Consider the following 12,117-nt stretch of genomic DNA (forward strand, 5'->3'; position numbering starts at 1 on the left):
AATAGATAATAGTTCATACTTTGTTCGAGTTTAAATGACGCAAACTGGTATTCAACTCCAGTTCCATGCTGCATTCTGGAGTAAAACGCCAGAAACACGTCACAAACCAAAGTTAAATGCCAAAAAGACGTTACAACTTGGCGTTTAACTCTAAGAGAAGCCTCTGCACGTGTAAAGCTCAAGCTCAGCCCAAGCACACACCAAAGTAGACCCCGAAAGTGGATTTCTGTATTTAGACTTATTTCTGTAAACCCTAGTAACTAGTCTAGTATAAATAGGACATTTTACTATTGTATTAGACATCTTTGGTCTCAGTTTTAATCTATTGTTCATCTTAGGAGACTATTGATCACGTTTTGGAGGCTGGCCTCTCGGCCATGCCTAGACCATCACTTATGTATTTTCAACGGTGGAGTTTCTACACACCATAGATTAAGGTGTGGGGCTCTGCTGTACCTCGAGTTTTAATGCAAAGTACTACTATTTTCTATTCAATTCAGATTATTCTTATTCTAAGATATCCGTTGCACTTCAACATGATGAATGTGATGATCCGTGACACTCATCATCATTCTCACCTATGAACGCGTGCCTGACAACCACTCCCGTTCTACCTTAGATCGAGCACATATCTCTTGGATTCCTTAATCAGAATCTTCATGGTATAAGCTAGAATTATTGGCGATCATTCTTGAGAATCCAGAAGGTCTAAACTTTGTCTGTGGTATTTTGAGTAGGATTCAGGGATTGAATGACTGTGACGAGCTTCAAACTCGCGATTGTTGGGCGTCGTTACAGACGCAAAAGAATCAATGGATTCTATTCCGACATGATCGAGAACCGCCAGATGATTAGCCGTGCTGTGACAGAGCATTTGGACCATTTTCACTGAGAGGATGGGAAGTAGCGATTGACAATGGTGATGTCCTACATACAGCTTGCCATAGAAAGGAGTAAGAATGATTGGAGGAAGACAGTAGGAAAGCGGAGATTCAACAGGAACACAGCATCTCCATACACTTATCTGAAATTCCCACCAATGATTTACATAAGTATCTCTATCTCTATTTTAAGTTTTATTTATCCTTATTTTCGAAAACCATTATTACCATATGAATCCGCCTAACTGAGAATTACAAGATGACCATAGCTTGCTCCATACCAATAATCTCCGTGGGATCGACCCTTACTCACGTAAGGTATTACTTGGACGACCCAGTGCACTTGCTGGTTAGTTGTGCAAAGTTGTGACAAAGTGTGATTCACGTTTGAGAGCTCCAAGTCTATTGGCGCCATTGTTGATGATCACAAATTTCGTGCACCAAGTTTTTGGCGCCGTTGCCGGGGATTGTTCGAGTTTGGACAATTGACGGTTCATCTTGTTGCTCAGATTAGGTAATTTTCTTTTTAAAAAGTTTTCAAAAAATTTTTCAAAAAAAAATTGTCTTTGTTTTCGTTTTTCTAAAAATAAATTTTCGAAAAAAAAAACCAAAAAATTAATAAAATCATAAAAACCAAAAATATTCTGTGTTTCTTGTTTGAGTCTAGTGTCAATTTTTAAGTTTGGTGTCAATTGCATGTTTTAAAAACTTTTGCATTTTTCGAAAATTCATGCATGTGTTCTTCATGATCATCAAGTTGTTCTTGACAAGTCTTCTTGTTTGATCTTTAAATTTTCTTGTTTTGTGTTTTTTGTTGTTTTCCATATGTATTTTTGCATTCATAGTGTCTAAGCATTGAAAATTTCTAAGTTTGGTGTCTTGCATGTTTTTTTTTTCTTGAAAATTTTTCAAAAATAAGTCTTGATGTTCATCTTGATCTTCAAAGTGTTCTTAGTGTTCATCTTGACATTCATAGTGTTCTTGCATGCATCATTGGTTTTGATCCAAAATTTTCATGTTTTGGGTCATATTTGTGTTTTTCTCTCTCATCACTAAAAATTGAAAAATAAAAAATATCTTTTCCTTATTTTACTCATAATTTTCGAAAATTTGAGTTGACTTAATCAAAAATTTTTAAAACTTAGCTATTTCTTATAAGTCAAGTCAAATTTTTAATTTTAAAAATCCTATCATTTTAAAACTTTTTCAAAAATCAAATCTTTTTCATTTTTTTATTATTTTCGAAATTTTTTTTAAATTTCATTTTCAAAATCTTTTTCTTATCTTTATTTGAAAATTGAAAACTTTACTAACAATTAATGTGATTGATTCAAAAATTTGAAGTTTGTTACTTTCTTGTTAAGAAATGTTCAATCTTTAAATTCTAGAATCATATCTTTTAGTTTCTTGTTAGTCAAGTAATCAATTTTAATTTTAAAAATCAAATCTTTTTCAAAAATAAATTCTAATCATATCTTTTCAATCATATATTTTTCAAAATCAATTCAAAAATCTTTTCTAACTTCTTATCTTTTCAAAATTGATTTTCAAATCTTTTTCAACTAACTAATTAACTTTTTGTTTGTTTCTTATCTTTTTCAAAACCACCTAACTACTTTTCTCTCTCTAATTTTCGAAAATTACCTCCCTCTTTTTCAAAATTCTTTTAATTAACTAATTATTTCAAATGTTAATTTTAATTATATTTCTTCTCTCAATTTTCGAAAATCACTAACTATTTTTCAAAAACAATTTTTGAATTTCTCTCTATCTCATCTTCTTCTATTTATTTATTTAATTACTAACACTCTTCTCTTCATCTTAAAATTCGAACCCTCTCTTCTCCTCTGTGTTCAAAATTTTTCTCTTCTTCATTCTTCTATTCTTATTTCTTCTACTCACATAAAGGAATCTCTCTACTGTGGTAAAGAGGATCCCTATTATTATTTTCTGTTCCCTTCTTTTTCATATGAGCAGGAGCAAGGACAAGAACATTCTTGTTGAAGCAGATCCTGAACCTGAAAGGACTCTGAAGAAGAAACTAAGAGAAGCTAAAATACAACAATCCAAAGAAAATCTTACAGAAATTTTTGAAAAAGAAGAGGAGATGGCAGCCGAAAATAATAACAACAACAATAACGCAAGGAGGATGCTTGGTGATTATACTACACCTACTTCCAATTTTTATGGAAGAAGCATCTCAATCCCTGCCATTGGAGCAAACAATTTTGAGATGAAGCCTCAACTAGTTGCTCTAATACAACAGAACTGCAAGTTTCATGGACTTCCATCAGAAGATCCCTATCAGTTTTTAACTGAGTTCTTACAGATCTGTGATATTGTTAAGATTAATGGAGTAGATCCTGAAGTCTACAGGCTCATGCTTTTCCCTTTTGCTGTGAGAGACAGAGCTAGAACATGGTTGGACTCACAACCTAAAGATAGCCTGGACTCTTGGGATAAGTTGGTCACGGCCTTCTTGGCCAAGTTCTTTCCTCCTCAAAAGCTGAGCAAGCTTAGAGTGGATGTTCAGACCTTCAAGCAAAAAGATGGTGAATCCCTCTATGAAGCTTGGGAAAGATACAAGCAATTGACCAAAAAGTGTCCTTTTGGCATGCTTTCAGAGTGGACCATTTTAGATATATTCTATGATGGTCTATCTGAGCTTTCTAAGATGTCACTGGACCATTCTGCAGGTGGATCCATTCACCTAAAGAAAATGCATGCAGAAGCTCAAGAACTCATTGACATGGTTGCAAATAACCAATTCATGTACACCTCTGAGAGGAATCCTGTGAGTAATGGGACGCCTCAGAAGAGGGGAGTTCTTGAAATTGATGCTCTGAATGCCATATTGGCTCAGAACAAAATGTTGACTCAGCAAGTCAACATGATTTCTCAGAGTCTAAATGGATGGCAAAATGCATCCAACAGTACTAAAGAGGCATCTTCTGAAGAAGAAGCTTATGATCCTGAGAACCCTGCAATGGCAGAGGTGAATTACATGGGTGAGGGAACACCTATAATTCCTCATGGAGAAATCATCCAAATTTCTCATGGAAGGATCAACAAAAGCCTCAACAAGGCTTTAATAATGCTGGAAGAAACATGCTTAGCAATAGCAAGCCTTTTCCATCATCTTCTCAGCAACAGACAGAGAATTCTGAGCAGAACCCCTCTAGCTTAGTAAACATAGTCTCTGATCTATCTAAGGTCACTTTAGGTTTCATGAATGAAACAAGGTCCTCCATTAGAAACTTGGAGGCACAAGTGGGTCAGCTGAGTAAGAAAATCACTGAAACTCCTCCTAGTACTCTCCCAAGCAATACAGAAGAGAATCCAAAAAGAGAGTGCAAGGCCATTGATATAATCAAAATGGACGAATCCAAAGAAGAAGGGGAGGACGTGAATCCCAATGAGGAAGACCTCATGGGACGTCCTCTAGACAGAAAGGAGTTCCCTATTGAGGACCTAAAGGAATCTGAGGTTCATATAGAAACCATAGAGATTCCATTAAACCTCCTTCTGCTATTCATGAGCTCTGAGAACTATTCTTCCTCTGAAGAGGATGAGGATGTAACTGAAGAGCAAGTTGCTCAATATCTAAGAGCCATCATGAAGCTGAATGCCAAGTTGTTTGGTAATGAGACTTGGGAAGATAAACCTCCTTTGCTCATTAGTGAACTAAATACATGGGTTCAGCAAACTTTACCTCAAAAGAAACAAGATCCTGGTAAATTCTTAATACCCTATACCATAGGCACTATGACCTTTGAGAAGGCTTTGTGTGACCTGGGGTTAGGTATAAATCTTATGCCACTGTCTGTAATGGAGAAACTGGGGATCTTTGAGGTACAAGCTGCAAGAATCTCATTAGAGATGGCAGACAAGTAAATAAAACAAGATTTTGGATTGGTAGAGGACGTGTTAGTGAATGTTAAAGGCCTTTACATCCCTGCTGATTTCATAATCTTGGACACTGGAAAGGATGAGAATGAATCCATCATTCTTGGAAGACCCTTCCTAGCCATAGCAGGAGCTGTGATTGATGTTGATAGAGGAGAGCTAGTCCTTCAATTGAATGGGGACCACCTTGTGTTTAAAGTTCAAGGATCTTCCTCTCCAACCATGGAGAGGAAGTATGAAAAGCTTCTCTCAATACAGAGTCAAACAAAGCCCCCACAATCAAACTCTAAGTTTGGTGTTGGGAGGCCACAACCAAACTCTAAGTTTGGTATTGAACCCCCACATTCACACTCTAAGTTTGGTGTTGGGAGGTCCCAACAATGCTCTGAACATCTGTGAAGCTCCATGAGAGTTCACTGTCAAGCTATTGATATTAAAGAAGCACTTATTGGGAGGCAACCCAATTTTTAATTATCTATATTTCTATTGTTCTTTTATGTTTTATTAGGTTTATGATCATGTGGAGTCACAAAACAATTGCAAAAATTAAAAACAGAATAAAAAACAGCAGAAGAAAAAGCACACCCTGGAGGAAGAGCTTACTGGCGTTTAAACGCCAGTAAGGAGCATCTGTCTGGCGTTCAACGCCAGAACAGAGCATGAAGCTAGCGTCAGAAACAAGTAGCAGTCTGGCGTTTAAACGCCAGGAATGCACCCTGAGGAAAGCTGGCGTTGAACGCCAGAAACAAGCATGGAAGTGGCGTTCAACGCCAGAAACATGCTGCAGATTGGCGTTGAACGCCCAAAACAAGCATGAAAGTGGAGTTTAACGCCAGAAACATGCTGAAGTCTTGCATTAAACGCTAGGATTGCATATAGAGGGCATTTTACATGCCTAAAGGGTGCATGGATGAGAAATCCTTAACACCTCAGGATCTGTGGACCCCACAGGATCCTCACCTACCTTCTCCCTCTCTCTCACACCTTTTCATAACACTCTTCCCTATCACCTCTTCACCACTCACATCCTGCCACTCTTCCCTATAAACCCCACCTACCTTCAAATTCAAAATCTCTTTCCTACCCAAACCCACCCTACATGACCGAACCATAAACCCCTCTCCCTCCACTATATAAACCCCTCCTTCCTTCTTCATTCTCACACAACACAACCCTCTCTTACCCATTTGGCCGAAACCACACTTCTCTCCCTCTCCTCCATATATTCTTCATCTTCTTCTATTCTTTCTTCTTTTGCTCGAGGACGAGCAACATTCTAAGTTTGGTGTGGTAAAAGTATAGCTTTTTTGTTTTTCCATAACTATTAATGGTACCTAAGGCCAGAGAAACCTCTAGAAAGAGGAAAGGGAAGACAAAAGCTTCTACCTCCGAGTCATGGGAGATGGAGAGATTCATCTCAAGGGTCCATAGCTCAGTAGTAGAGCATTTGAATGCACATCAAGAGAGCCCACTCATGGACCTCATCAAGAGCATGAGGAATTTTCTCATCAAGAAATCCCTGAGATACCTCAGGGGATACATTTTTCTCCGCACAATTATTGGGAGCAACTAAGGATAGGAGCACCAAAATCACTAGGGATCAAGCAACAAAGGCAAGGAAGAGACATAGATGAGCTCAAGAACACCATTGGTCCTTCAAGGAGAAGGCGCCACCATCACTAAGGTAGACTCATTCCTTAACTTCCTTGTTCTTATTTCTCTGTTTTTCAATTTTTGAACTTCATGTTTGTCTATGTTTGTGTCTTTACTACATGATCATTAGTATTTAGTAACTATGTCTTAAGGCTATGAATAATTCCATGAATCCTTCACCTTTCTTAAATGAAAAATATTTCTAAAACAAAAGAAAAAGAAGTATATTGATGTGGTGACAATACTTTTTGTTTTCTGAATGAATGCTTGAACAGTGCATATTTTTGATCTTGTTGTTTATGAATGTTAAAATTATTGGCTCTTGAAAGAATGATGAACAAGAGAAATGTTATTGATAATCTGAAAAATCATGAAATTGATTCTTGAAGCAAGAAAAAGCAGTGAAAAAGAAGAAGCTTGCGAAAAAAAAAAATGGCGAAAAAAAAATCTAAAGAAAGAAAAAGAAAAAGCAAGCAGAAAAAGCCAATAGCCCTTAAAACCAAAAGGCAAGGGTAAAAAGGATCCAAGACTTTGAGCATCAATGGATAGGAAGGCCCAAGGAAATAAAATCCAGGCCTAAGCGGCTAAACCAAGCTGTCCCTAACCATGTGCTTGTGGCATGCAGGTCCAAGTGAAAAGCTTGAGACTGAGTGGTTAAAGTCGTGATCCAAAGCAAAAAGAGTGTGCTTAAGAGCTCTGGACACCTCTAACTGGGGACTTTAGCAAAGTTGAGTCACAATCTGAAAAGGTTCACCCAGTCATGTGTCTGTGGCATTTATGTATCCGGTGGTAATATTGGAAAACAAAGTGCTTAGGGCCACGGCCAAGACTCATAAAAGTAGCTGTGTTCAAGAATCAACATACTTAACTAGGAGAATCAATAACACTATCTGAACTCTGAGTTCCTATAAATGCCAATCATTCTAAACTTCAAAGGATAAAGTGAGATGCCAAAATTGTTCAGAAGCAAAAAGCTACTAGTCCCGTTCATCTAATTAGAACTAAGCTTCATTGATATTTTGGGATTTATAGTATATTCTCTTCTTTTTATCCTATTTGATTTTCAGTTGCTTGGGGACAAGTGATGAGCGGATAATTTATACGCTTTTTGGCATTGTTTTTAGGTAGTTTTTAGTAAGTTCAAGCTACTTTTAGGGATGTTTTCATTAGTTTTTATGTTAAATTCACATTTCTGGACTTTACTATGAGTTTGTGTGTTTTTCTGTGATTTCAGGTAATTTCTGGCTGAAATTGAGGGACCTGAGCAAAACTCTGAAAAAGGCTGACAAAAGGACTGCTGATGCTGTTGGAATCTGACCTCCCTACACTTGAAATGGATTTTAAGGAGCTACAGAATTCCAATTGGCGCGCTCTCAACGGCGTTGGAAAGTAGACATCCAGAGCTTTCCAGCAATATATAATAGTCCATACTTCATTCGGAAATTGACGACGTAACTTGGCGTTGAACGCCAAGTACATGCTGCTGTCTGGAGTTAAACGCCAGAAAAACGTCATGATCCGGAGTTGAACGCCCAAAACACGTCATAACTTGGAGTTCAACTCCAAGAGAAGCCTCAGCTCGTGGATAGATCAAGCTCAGCCCAAGCATACACCAAGTGGGCCCCGGAAGTGGATTTATGCATCAATTACTTACTCATGTAAACCCTAGGAGCTAGTTTATTATAAATAGAACATTTAACTATTGTATTAGATGTGTTTTGACCACGTTTCATCTTTGGTCTCAGTTTTGTTTTATCCTTCATCTTAGGAGACTATTGATCACGTTTTGGGGGCTGGCCATTCGGCCATGCCTGAACCTTTCACTTATGTATTTTCAACGGTGGAGTTTCTGCACACTATAGATTAAGGGTGTGGAGCTCTGCTGTACCTCAAGTTTCAATACAATTACTATTACTTTCTATTCAATTCTCTTTTATTCTTATTCCAAGATATACGTTGCACAACACTTTGATGAATGTGATGATCTGTGACACCCATCATCATTCTCACCTATGAACGCGCGTGATTGACAACCACTTCCGTTCTACTCTAGGCCGGGCGCATATCTTTTAGATTCCCCAACAGAATCTTCATGGTATAAGCTAGATAGATGGCGGCATTCATGAGGATCCGAAAAGTTTAACCTTGTCTGTGGTATTCCGAGTAGGATTCCGGTATTGAATGACTGTGACGAGCTTCAAACTCCTGAAGGCTGGGCGTTAGTGACAAACGCAAAAGAATCAATGGATTCTATTCCAACCTGATTGAGAACCGACAGATGATTAACCGTGCTGTGACAGAGCATTTGGACCATTTTCACTGAGAGGATGAGATGTAGCTATCAACAAGGGTGATGCCTCCAGACGATTAGCCGTGCAGTGACAGCGCATAAGACCATTTTCCCGAGAGGATTGAAAGTAGCCATTGATGATGGTGATGCCCTACATACAGCTTGCCATGGAAAGAAATAAGGAGGATTGGAAGAGTGAGTAGTGAAGTAGAGTTTCAAGAGGAGCACAGCATCTCCATACACCTATCTGAAATTCCCACTATTGATTTACATAAGTATTTCTATCTTATTTTATTTTCTATTTATTATTAATTTTCGAAATCCATAACCATTAAATCTGCCTAACTGAGATTTACAAGGTGACTATAGCTTGCTTCATACCAACAATCTCTGTGGGATCGACCCTTACTCGCGTAAGGTTTATTACTTGGACGACCCAGTACACTTGCTGGTTAGTTGAACGGAGTTGTGAATTCAAATAGAGCCAATTATTAAATTTCATACAAGTACAAAGACAATAGATCACAATTTCGTCCACCAAGTTTTTGGCGCCGTTGCCGGGGATTGTTCGAGTATGGACAACTGACGGTTCATCTTGTTGCTCAGATTAGGTAATTTTCTTTTCAAAAAACTTTTTCAAAATTTTTCTTTTATTTTTCGTTTTTCTAAACTTTATTTTCGAAAAAAAAAGAAAATAAATAAAAATCCAAAAAAAAAATTAGAAAATCATAAAAATCAAAAATATTTTGTGTTTCCTGTTTGAGTCTTGAGTCAATTTTTAAGTTTGGTGTCAAGTGCATGCTTTTAAAAATTTTTCTTGCATTTTTCGAAAATTCATGCATTCATAGTGTTCTTCATGATCTTCAAGATGTTCTTGGTAAGTCTTCTTGTTTGATCTTGATGTTTTCTTGTTTTGTGTCTTTTCTTGTTTTTCATGTGCATCTTTGCATTCATATTTTCCAAGCATTAAAAATTTCTAAGTTTGGTGTCTTGCATGTTTTCTTTGCATCAAAAATTTTTCAAAATTATGTTCTTGATGTTCATCATGATCTTCAAAGTGTTCTTGGTGTTCATCTTGACATTCATAGCATTCTTGCATGCATTCATTGTTTTGATCTAAAAATTTCATGCATTGAGTAATTTTGTTGTTTTTCTCTCTCATAATTAAAAAATTCAAAAATCAAAAGAATATATTTTCCTTATTTTTCTCATAATTTTCGAAAATTTGAGTTGACTTAGTCAAAAAATTTTTCAAAATTAGTTGTTTCTTACAAGTCAAGTCAAATTTTCAATTTTAAAAATCTTATCTTTTCAAAATCTTTTTCAAAAATGATATCTTTTTCATTTTTTTTTCTATTTTTCAAAAATTTCAAAAATATTTTTTTCAAAATATTTTCAAAATCTTTTTCTTATCTTTTATATCATATTTTCAAAAATTCACTAATAATTAATGTGATTGATTCAAAAATTTGAAGTTTGTTACTTTCTTGTTAAGAAAGGTTCAATCTTTAAGTTCTAGAATCTTATCTTGTAGTTTCTTGTTAGTGAAGTAAGTAATTTCAAATTTTTAAATTAAAATCTTTTTATCTCTCATCTTATCTTTTTCAAAAATTTTATCTTTTTCAAAATTTGATTTCAAAATATCTTATTATCTTCTTATCTTTTTAAATTTTGATTTCAAATCTTTTTCAATCAACTAACTAACTTTTTGTTTGTTTCTTATCTTTTTCAAAACCACCTAACTACTTTTCCTTCTTCAATTCTCGAAAATACCTCTCTCTTTTTCAAAAATTCTTTTTAATTAATTAATTGTTTTAAATTTTAATTTCAATTACATTTTATCTCTAATTTTTGAAAATCACTAACTTTTTTTAAAATTATTTTCGAATTCTCTCTCTCTTCTCTTCTTCTATTTAATTATTTAATTACTAACACTTCTCTTCACCTCTCTTCATCCAAAAATTCGAATCCATTCTTCTTCATTCTTCTACCCCCCTTCTTTTTCTACTAACGTAAAGGAATCTCTATACTGTGACATAGAGGATTCCTCTTTCTTTTCTTATTTTCTTCTCTTTCATATGAGCAGGAACAGAGAAAAAGGAACTCTTGTTGAGATAGATCCTGAACCTGAAAGGACTCTGAAGAGAAAATTAAGAGAAACTAAATTACAACAATCCAGAAACAACCTTTCAGAAATTTTCGAACAAGAGAAGGAGATGGCAGCCGAAAATAATAATAATGCAAGGAGAATGTTTGGTGACTTCACAAAGCCAACGTCTAAATTTGATGGAAGAAGCATCTCCATTCCTGCCATTGGAGCCAACAATTTTGAGCTTAAGCCTCAACTAGTTGCTTTAATGCAACAAAACTGCAAGTTTTATGGACTTCCATCTGAAGATCCTTATCAGTTTTTAACTGAGTTCTTGCAGATCTGTGAGACTGTAAAGACGAATGGAGTTGATCCTGAAGTCTACAGACTCATGCTTTTCCCTTTTGCTGTAAGAGACAGAGCTAGAATATGGTTGGATTCACAGCCTAAGGATAGCCTGGACTCCTGGGATAAGCTGGTCACAGCCTTCTTGGACAAATTCTTTCCTCCTCAAGAGCTGAGCAAGCTGAGAGTGGATGTTCAAACCTTCAAACAAAAAGATGGTGAATCCCTCTATGAAGCTTGGGAAAGATACAAGCAGCTGACCAAAAGATGTCCATCTGACATGTTTTCAGAATGGACCATATTAGATATATTCTATTATGGTCTCTCTGAATTTTCGAAAATGTCATTGGACTATTCTGCAGGTGGATCTATTCACCTGAAGAAAACGCCTGAAGAGGCTCAAGAACTCATTGATATGGTTGCAAACAACCAATTCATGTACACTTCTGAGAGGAATTCTGTGAATAATGGGACACCTCAGAGGAAGGGAGTTCTTGAAATTGATGCTCTGAATGCCATATTGGCTCAGAACAAAGTGTTGACTCAACAGGTCAACATGATCTCTCAAAATCTGAATGGATGGCAACATGCATCCAACAATACTAGAGAGGCAGCTTCTGAAGAAGCTTATGATCCTGAGAACCCTGCCATGGCAGAGGTTAATTACATGGGTGAACCTTATGGAAACACCTATAACTCATCATGGAGAAATCATCCAAATTTCTCATGGAAGGATCAACAAAAGCCTCAACAAGGCTTTAACAATGGTGGACGCAACTGGCTGAGCAATAGCAAGCCATATCCATCATCTTCTCAGCAACAGACAGAGAATTCTGAACAAAACACTTCTAATTTAGCCAATCTAGTCTCTGATCTGTCAAAGGCCACTTTCAGTTTCATGAGTGAAACAAGATCCTCCATTAGAAATCTGGAGGCACAAGTGGGCCAGCTGA

The 12,117-nt window shown here is 36.4% G+C and overlaps 1 non-coding gene across 1 annotated transcript; it reads right to left on the reverse strand.

Moving 5' to 3' along the window:
- Window positions 1-3,393: 3,393 nt before the first annotated feature.
- On the reverse strand, window positions 3,394-3,497 carry LOC130952080 (small nucleolar RNA R71). Its single transcript, XR_009074265.1, has one exon. It is a non-coding gene; the product is annotated as a small nucleolar RNA R71 (small nucleolar RNA).
- Window positions 3,498-12,117: the final 8,620 nt, after the last annotated feature.

Source organism: Arachis stenosperma, chromosome 1, assembly GCF_014773155.1.
Source record: "Arachis stenosperma cultivar V10309 chromosome 1, arast.V10309.gnm1.PFL2, whole genome shotgun sequence".
NCBI classification, from domain to species: Eukaryota; Viridiplantae; Streptophyta; class Magnoliopsida; order Fabales; family Fabaceae; genus Arachis; species Arachis stenosperma.